Source organism: Dendroctonus ponderosae, unplaced genomic scaffold (assembly GCF_020466585.1).
Source record: "Dendroctonus ponderosae isolate FM_Combo_2020 unplaced genomic scaffold, Dpon_F_20191213v2 Dpon_F_20191213_1, whole genome shotgun sequence".
Classification (NCBI taxonomy): domain Eukaryota; kingdom Metazoa; phylum Arthropoda; class Insecta; order Coleoptera; family Curculionidae; genus Dendroctonus; species Dendroctonus ponderosae.
This window is the reverse complement of record NW_026017110.1, coordinates 11,479,676-11,489,142: the sequence shown is the minus strand read 5'-3', so window position 1 is coordinate 11,489,142 and position 9,467 is coordinate 11,479,676.

Sequence of the window (9,467 nt, the reverse complement as noted above, 5' to 3'; positions counted from 1 at the left end):
CCTCAACAAAACAAAATGAGCGGCGCTGGGAAAGGTTGACCCGGTGCAACAGCTTCTAGATGGGAAGTAGATGGAGCATGTTCATCACTTCAAACATCTTGGTAGCTTAGTAAATGCGATGGGAGACTCCTATGAAGAAATCTTAACTCGGATTGAAATAGCTCGCAAAACATTTATATCATGGAAACCAGTTCTGTGCAATAGAAATATATCCATGCATCTAAAAGAAAATGTCTTAAAGTGGTGTGTGGTCAAAATTGCTCTACGCCCGGGACTCCTGGACGTTGAAGGCTACCACCATTAAAAAACTTGAGATCTTTCAATTGTGGTGTTACCGTCGAATCCTGAAGATACCTTGGATTATACACACCGCCAATGAGGATGTGCTCAGAATGTTTGACGCAGAGAGGGAGCTTCCGAAGACCATCAAGTGGAGGAAGACCGAGTACTTTGGTCATATCATCAAAGGTCCAAAGCATTGCTTGGTTTTATTCATAATGCAGGGTAAGGTAGGAGGAAAGAGATGAATTGGTCGAAATAAACTGTTCTAGTTGCACAACATTAAACAGTGATCAGATCTACAAGTGAAGGTTCTAGAGAATGGGCAACATGATCTGTACGTATGAACTCAGGCACGGTAAATCAAGGCGGAATGAAGGAATTCGATTTGTCCATCAAGGAAACTTGGTTGAATAGTTACTGCTACATAGGGAAAGCGGATGCATTACGCAGAGCTATGTAAAAATAATATGTTAAGAAACTTTGCAACCTGTAGAAAACCGTCAGTTATTCTACATCTGGCCAATGCAGTTGTAATACTGAACAACTATGCTATAATATGATCCAATAGTGTACAGAATGCAATAATTTAAATCGAGGACATATTCCGTTTTGGTAAAAATCGTCACAAAATTCTTAATAGCCCTTGGAGTGATTTGACTAATTGCCGCAATGCCTCGATTCTGTTGTAACAAAGCCCTTTTTCAGTTTTCATAAAGGCTTTAATTGCCCTGAAGATAAAGGCAGCGAGGCATTCTCTTTGAAATGTATTCGTTGGGACAAATGGGTAAGTTAGCCATCATTTGCCATCTGGCGTAATATACCATAAATAATTGGCGTATTTAAATTGAGGGTAATTGGGGTTTTCTATTGATTAATACTTTGTTTAATTAATTAAAGTTTGTTAGATTTGGATTAAATTAAAACTATTGATAAAACTCCAAATTTATATTATCCTTTTATTAACATGAAATCCATATTAACAAAATTTGTGCTAGCTCAAATAGAAGCGAAGCTGATTAGAACTGGGTATGAGGGACTCTATTCCTACCTACTTATATTAAATAAAATGAAAGACGTTTAATACAAATCATGTAATTATATATTTATATTATGAATTCTAACACAAGAATATTTATTAAATCATTTAATGTATTAACTAGTTTGGGCAACATATTAAACTAATTGCTATTACAAAATCTATAAATTAATGCTAAAATCTATTTACAATGCCCAGTCTGTTATTTCAAATACATTTGGCTTAAATATTATACTCATTAATTTAATTGTGGTAACACATAAAATGTTCCTAAAACCAAATCCTAAAAATCTATTTGCAAATTTATTATATGCTCTGGCTCAATGTGCAATGGTCAACTTCTGGTCTACTTAAATATTTATAGCTTTCGAGGCCAAAATCAATTATTTCATGTATACATTATTAGTTTGCTTTGCAGTTTGAATTACAGCGCTTGTGCAGGTTGACAACATTATGTTGTGAAACTTTTGTAACACTAAATTAAAATAATTCATTCTATGTTGTTAACCAAACTTTTGTCTAGATGTAAATAAAAGATAACTTTCTTCAATTTGGACTTATATCTATAGTAGATTTTTTTTATGAAGAATAAACAGTTAATTGGGTAATGATGAGTTTTTCAGGCTTAGTTAGGCAGCCAGAGAAAATAATTACTTCCTGACGTGTCGCTAGCAGGAGGGGCTCGCGTCTACAGGGAAGTATTCGTCCGAAATCTGTGTCAGCCATAACACCACTGAAGATACAAGATACTCGTACTGGCAAAACACCAGGAGAAAGTTTTTTCCCATTTTGCCTGCTTTAAAAACCCGGAAAACTCACCAGCTTCATGCAATGTAGCTTAAAACACTTTTTGTTAATTGCATAGTGAACACTTTTCGAGGAAAATGAGACATTTCTTCTTTTAATAAAATCAGTTATTCGTCATTAATAACGAACTTATTACTTGAAATTAATAAGTTCGATTACACAGAATGGAAAAAGTACGTACCTTAAAAAGGGCTTATTATTAACTTTTTAAATTAAATTACACTAGCGTTAGTCCACTTGAGTTGATCATTTTAGTGTTTTGGTAAACTTTGCACGTACCTTGATGGAGATCATCCATCTAATTTGAAAATCCCTCAGACTTTTGCAAACTACCTTTCAAAACATGACCCATCTAACCACAGAAACTTACAATTATTGATCCGGATTTTTCAGCCAATTATGTTGCTTTCAAATCATTGATGGATGTCCCCAGTAATTCGTTTTCAATTGTCGTTAAAACACGCGACATTATTCTGCCTCGTGTTAAATCAACTTAAAGTTTTTGGAAACTATGCCTAACTAGCATTATAACACCAGCAGTGTTATTTAAGTGGAACAACAACTCCAATTTAAGTTCTCAAATATCGATCTTGTTGGAATGTTTACCTCTGTTTATAAGTCAATATTAGCGTACTTCATAATACACTCGCTTGATAATCTAAAGAACGTTAGAAACGTATTATTTCAAGATAATTATATATTATAAGCACTGCCAAACATATTTTCGAAGTGTTTAAATGGGGTGATTGCGGTTAGGAGGCAACATTTTGGATGAACATGTTAATGTTTGAAATTATATTAACAAACGTCTAGCAAAAAAGGATATAAACTTTGCGACAATCAACACCTAATATTGTGTATGGAAGAATAAAGCAATTAATAATAGTAAACGTAACAGGTAGGGTTTGGGAATATTCTGGCTTAAATGTGCCGCTCAGATATAAAACCAATATGCCTTCACAGTTTATTGAAAGTCAGTTAACACTAATTTTAATAAGTAGGAAGAAACGTTTACAAGTTTAGTACGAGGCGTTTTTGATAAAGTTTGATTGAGCAGTAAATAACAAGACTAAAAACTGTTAAGTCAGTTTCTACCAAAAGCAGCTGGTCACGTTAAAAAAATGTTCCCATAGTTATCAGGTTCCTTATTCCAACACAAAGTAATAAGTACTTTAGGACACTTAGAAAAGCCTTTCAATAAAAAATTGAAATTCGACCTATTTCTCAGATCGTTAGTGACTGATGCTGTGATCTTGCTAACTATAAAGAAACCAGCATCATCAAGATTCATTTTAGGGCAAGATTAAAGAACAATACTTCCAACTAAAGCTATTTTCCCGATATATGTTCAAATTGTATGTTGCTTTTACCTTAATTTGACAAAATTATTAAGGACGCTAATACTTCAGAACTTTCGTTTTATCTGAACATTTGTACTAAGTTGTAAACATTATACAGGGTGTCTGGAAATGGTGCTACCCAAACTTAGCAAGGTAGCTCTAGAGGAAAAATTAGTGGTACAAATCCAAAAATAACACTTTTTTGAAAACTCAATACTAACTGATTTACAGGGCGGTAAACTTATATTTTAAAAATTCTGTTCAATTTAGACATTTTGCATTTGAATGCAATATTTGAATATCCTCGATCCAATTTAATTTAGTGGCTTTAGAGCACAAAAATTTAGTCAAAATTGAACAGTAATACAATTATGACTATAAATTGTCAAATTTGGCACATTTTAAAACCAGACGACTTGATTTGCTGCCAATGCAATTAAATACAAGGCTACTGGGTTGAAGTAATAAAAACTTGTCGATTTGCTCCTAAACGAAGAGTTTTTCGAGTCGTGTAAACAACACAATTTTTTGTCTAGCATTTTCTAGTGTTTAAAATAGCATATACCTTTTGGGACAAAGGGCGTTTCAAAAAAAAAATGCGACAAATGAAATTTGGATTACAGGTAAAGTTCCATCTAGTGGCAAAGTGAAAACACATTTTTTTCTCAGAGAGTTAGAGATTATTGTGATAAAACTCTGATGAGAGAAAAATATTCAGTTTGCTCCAAGCTATTTGGAATACAATAATGCTCCCTCAGAGTGTTAAAGAATTATGCTATCATTTAGTACCTGAGAGTTACAATAGCCAATATTATCGTCATTTGACGATATGACTATATAAATTATCTAATTTAACCGCGACTGTTTGCTTAAGTTAAGGTACAATTCTGCAAAGGTCCTTCTGCTTCTAAAATTAATTTTTGTTTAAAATCTGTTGCGTCAGGTGAACAGTTTCATTTTCATACTTCTGTCAGTTTTCATAAATGTTTCACGGTTCTTTTAGAACTACTTTACATCAGTTAAATATGGACAGCAAGGCTGTTCACTTCCAACCCCAAAAATTGTAAATCCAAAACATCTTCTTTCACTTATTACTACTTCTATGTTTAGGAACGAGTTGGCAAAACCACATTTAGTCACAATTTTTAAGTCTTAACAATGAAAATCTTTGGATGTGATTGAATATTCAAGAAACATTTGAAAATATAAGTACATTTTTTCCACATTCTCAATTCCAATTAGATAAAATATGTTAGTGGTTGAAGCAATATATTATTGATTTATAAACAACAAATTTATGTAAATTATAAACTATTCTTTTTTAACGATATACTAAATTGCGGAATAAATAATTCTAACAGAAATTTAATTTGACATTAATGTTTCAACACAATAGACTTTTATTATATTGTACATATAACAATTTAAATCGCAGGATATTTATTATTTGCCAACATATTACGCTAAGTTGACCACTATCAGCGTTTTCAATTATTCCCATGTTGCTGTGACTATTCAAAAACGCTAATATATTTGAGCTGAAGAAGTATGCTTCACTAAACCTGATTCTATTAATCAAAGGCAAAACAAACACATATTCGACTATAATTCAGCATTGCCCAGCTACAAAATAGCGGACTCAAATCAGCCATCATTTACACATTGTAAAACAAATACGGTGAATTATTGAAACAATATAGTTAAATATCGGATAATATTCATACGAAACTAACTTATAGACATACAATTTTCATTTTGTATTATTATAAATAAGCAAAGCTGTTTCTATATTTAATCAAATCAAGTGTACATACAAAGTGTCTCAAAAATCACACGCAAACTTTTGGTAAAAATTTTATTGTCTTGAAGTAAAGTGTACAGTTCTTGTTCAAAACAGCAGAAGTTTTGAAGCCAGATTTGTAATTTGTTATGAAATGGTGTCAAATCGATAAACATCATACTGGCTTAAGCCGCAACAGCTGATAAACCAGATGATGGCATAGAAAGCTTTTACGAAGATTTAGCTAATGTCCTAAAATCCACTAAAACACGAGATGTAACGATCATAATAAGAGATTTTATTGCTAAGATGAAGAAGAGATAATTAATGAGTGCACAAGTGTCTATGGATTGTGAGCTAAGAACGAAAGAGGTACTATAGACAGACTTGTTCAATTATGCCAAAACAACAATTTTGTAGTAGCAAATACATTGTTGAATTTACACAAAGGTAGACTTTGCAGCCTCAGATCGTCAGCAGCTATGTGTGGATTAGACAAACATACAGAAATGCAATCATTTCGGCAAAAACATATCCAGGTGTCATAAACACAGTCCAGAAATGAAAATAACGAGAGGAGTGAGACAAGGATGTGTTATGTCCCCCCTCCTCTTCAACGTATACAGTGAATCAATTTTTGAAGAGGCACTACTACCTGAAAATGAGGGAATAATAATAAACGCAAAAGTTATACTCAATATAAAATTTGCGTATGACACAGCGATTATAGAACAGAACTAGTACATTTTATGAAGAGTGTGGACCAAAACTGCATAACAAGTATTTATTACATTGAAAAGGTTGAAAAATACAGATACCTGGGCACCTGAATTACAGAAAACAACGACCAATCAGCAGAAATAAGAAATAGACAAGAAACAGCAAGAAATACGTTTGTGAAACTGAAAACAATCCTCTGTTCCACATACCTCATAACAGAACTGAGAGCGAGAACATTAAAATGCTATAGATAAAGCTTAAATTAATTAGCAAGGAAAGATCAAGGGCCGAAGGAGCATTGGCAGCAGAAGAATGTTATAGTAGAGAAATTTGAGGGAATGGTTTAATTGTAGCTCAATAGAACTTATCAGAAGAGCGGCAAAAAAGGGAGAATAACAGTATACCATATACTACAATACAATACAATAACAGTAATAAGAAGATTCTAAGAGAACAGACAACTCAACAGGCCAGCAATACGTGCTAAAGAAATGTCAAAACCAAGTTCATAGTCTGAGGCCTACGACCCCGAATATTTCCAGTTTTAATACCGACGCCCAGTTAGGCAAGTTTTTGTAGGCCCCTGAAGAGTGGATTCAATTGTTGGAAAGCTACTGCAACTAAGCTGGTGATATATCTCACTTAAAATATTTATTAAGTCATATCATACTTTTTTTCTGCTGATAAAGGAACATTTATCATTCTATTCGCAAAATTTCTTATTTTTCGGAGAGTCTATTTACGTTGTTTGAGAAAGATAGTTTTGCCTAAACCTACGGAAATGTTTGCAAAGAAACATTGACTGCTCAATTTATGGAAAAAACATTTTATAATACAACAATATATATACAATTTAGAATGTAGTGATTTTCTCAAACTGACTCTCACTCGCCTTTACATTTAACTTTGAGCTTTTCCTGGAAAGCTTTCAGATATTCAGTAAGATGATTCTAAAACAAAAGAGCAGTTTATTTGATTTTTAACTCTCTGTAAATTTCTATTCGCTATAAAACAAATGTTGTTGAATGACAGATCAACAAATGAATAAAAATCAGAATCCGACGTTTTCAACACAAAAAATAGATAAAACATTAGAATTCATCCATCATTTGGCGAGATTTATCTCAAGATGCATTTGTACTATTTGCAATGTCACACTTGTGTCTGCACTCCAACGAGCATAATATTAAACTGCTGTTATCAGATTGAATCCTGAATAGTCTAGAAAGCCCATTTATCAGATGTCACTTAGCTGGTTAATGCTTTCAATATCATTTGCATTGGAAGTGAACTGAAATGCCATTTGTCCCACTCTACTTCAGAATAGCACATTTATGAAATATATCCCCTGAGAAGCAACACCTATTCTAATATAATCACATTGTACTTTTAATTACTGATTGGACTTAACGAAATATGTAATGAACTGCGATGGCGCTCCCTATCACGTAGTCTAAATGGTATACCACGGTTATCTAAGAATTTGTTCATGAATTTGTCCATGAGTTGGTTTATACATACAGGTATCTGAACAGTTTTCAGGAAAAATCCAATAGTTGGTTTGGTTTCTCTAAAACTTTTTTGGCGGTAAGCAAATAGCAAAAGTATTTATCCAAAGTTTCCCCATGTAATCAACAGAGATTCTCCTTTTCAATGAATAGGGCATTATTCAAGCAGCGGCGGAACTTGGACTTTCGTCTCTTGTATCGTAATATACTAATTTATGGCCGCAATTGGAAGAACTTGATGTGGACGACATTTATTTTCAGCAAGACGGCGCAACGTACCACACAAGCAACTAAACAATCGCAATCTTGCAAGAAAAGTTTTCTGCCCCTTTTATTTCTCGAAGAGGTGATCACTATCAGCCACCGAGATCTTGTGACCTTTAGGGTTTTTTCTTTGGTTCCTCGTGAAAGATAAGGTCTATGCTAATGTTCCACAATCGATTCAAAACCTTAAAGAAGGAGTTCGTAAAGTTATCGAGAACATACTGCCGCAGGGTTCATGGGAGAGGCCAGCAACCTACGCACGGTCAAAAGAAACTTATGCTCATAGAACCAACAACTTAGCCTCGGATAGGACTGATTATTTTGATGACGACACGGCGAGAACAAGGAAACGAATAAGAAAACCCAAACCCCTTAGAGTGGCGACTTGGAATGTAACCTCCTTCAACAACAAACATCAAGAAATAATAATGGAACTGGAAAATAAAGGAATCGATATCTGTGCTATAGCAGAAACGAAAAAGAAAGGCAAGGGCAGCACCAGGTATGGAAACTACATTCTCATATACAGCGGAAGAGAAAAGAATGAAAGAGCAACGCCGGGAGTAGGCATATTGATGAATGGAAAGTGGGAAAACAACATAAGCGGCATAAACTACGTCAACGACAGACTGCTGCAACTAACAGTTAAACTTCAGAAGAGCAAAACAAGTCATATAATCAGTATTTACGCGCCTGACATCAACAAACCCCGGGTAGAGATAGACACTTTTTACCAGAACTTGCAGAGAACTCTCGACGGTATTCCAAATCAAGATGAAGTAATTATCCTGGGAGATCTTAATGCAAGGATTGGCAATGAAACAATAGTGGGGATCAAAAACCGATTTAATCATGAAACAATCAACGACAGCGGTGAACAACTTATACAGATATGCGCCCTTAACGAACTGCGAATTAACAACACATTTTTTCAACATAAACCGCAACATAAATTCACATTTGAAAACACACGAGGACGCAAGACCATAATAGATTATATAATAACAAACAGAAACATTCACCCCTCCCAAGTGCTGGTCGTAAGAGCTTTAAGTTCCGCAAATGCTGTTATTAATCACAATCTCGTAATGGCAAAAATAAGAGTCACGACATACCAAATAAAGAAAAAACAGAACGAAACAACCAGTAAACTCAATATGGAGGCACTAGCAAATTATTCTACGAAACATCTATAACAACAAAGGCTAAAACAGAAGATTGCAAATAATGGGATAAAAAATAACGACGACGTGGAAATGGCATGGGATAAATTACGCACAAATCTACTAAATGCAGCCGAAGAAGCACTTGGAAGAAGAACTAAAACCAGAACCGGAAAACGAAACACTAAACCTTGGTTTAAACAAGAGGTAAAGGACTTAGCAGCTGAAAAACGAATAGCGTACCTGCAATACCGATCGAACACAATTACGTACGAGGTATATAAAGCGGTCAGAAACCGGGTCAATGCAGAAATCCAGTCAATTAAACGACAGGATTGGGAAAAATTCTCTGCCGATATGGAACACGACCTATATGGAGGACAGAAAAGAATCTGGAATATGCTAAGAAATAGAAAAAGACCACTTAACGAATATATCCAAATTTCAAAGATCATCTACTGAAGACTGGGAAAAACACTTTGAACAACTCTACCGTAATAAAGAGGAAAACACGGAGACCAAGGAGACACCCACAAATGAAGAAACACCACCAACTTGGCAGATACC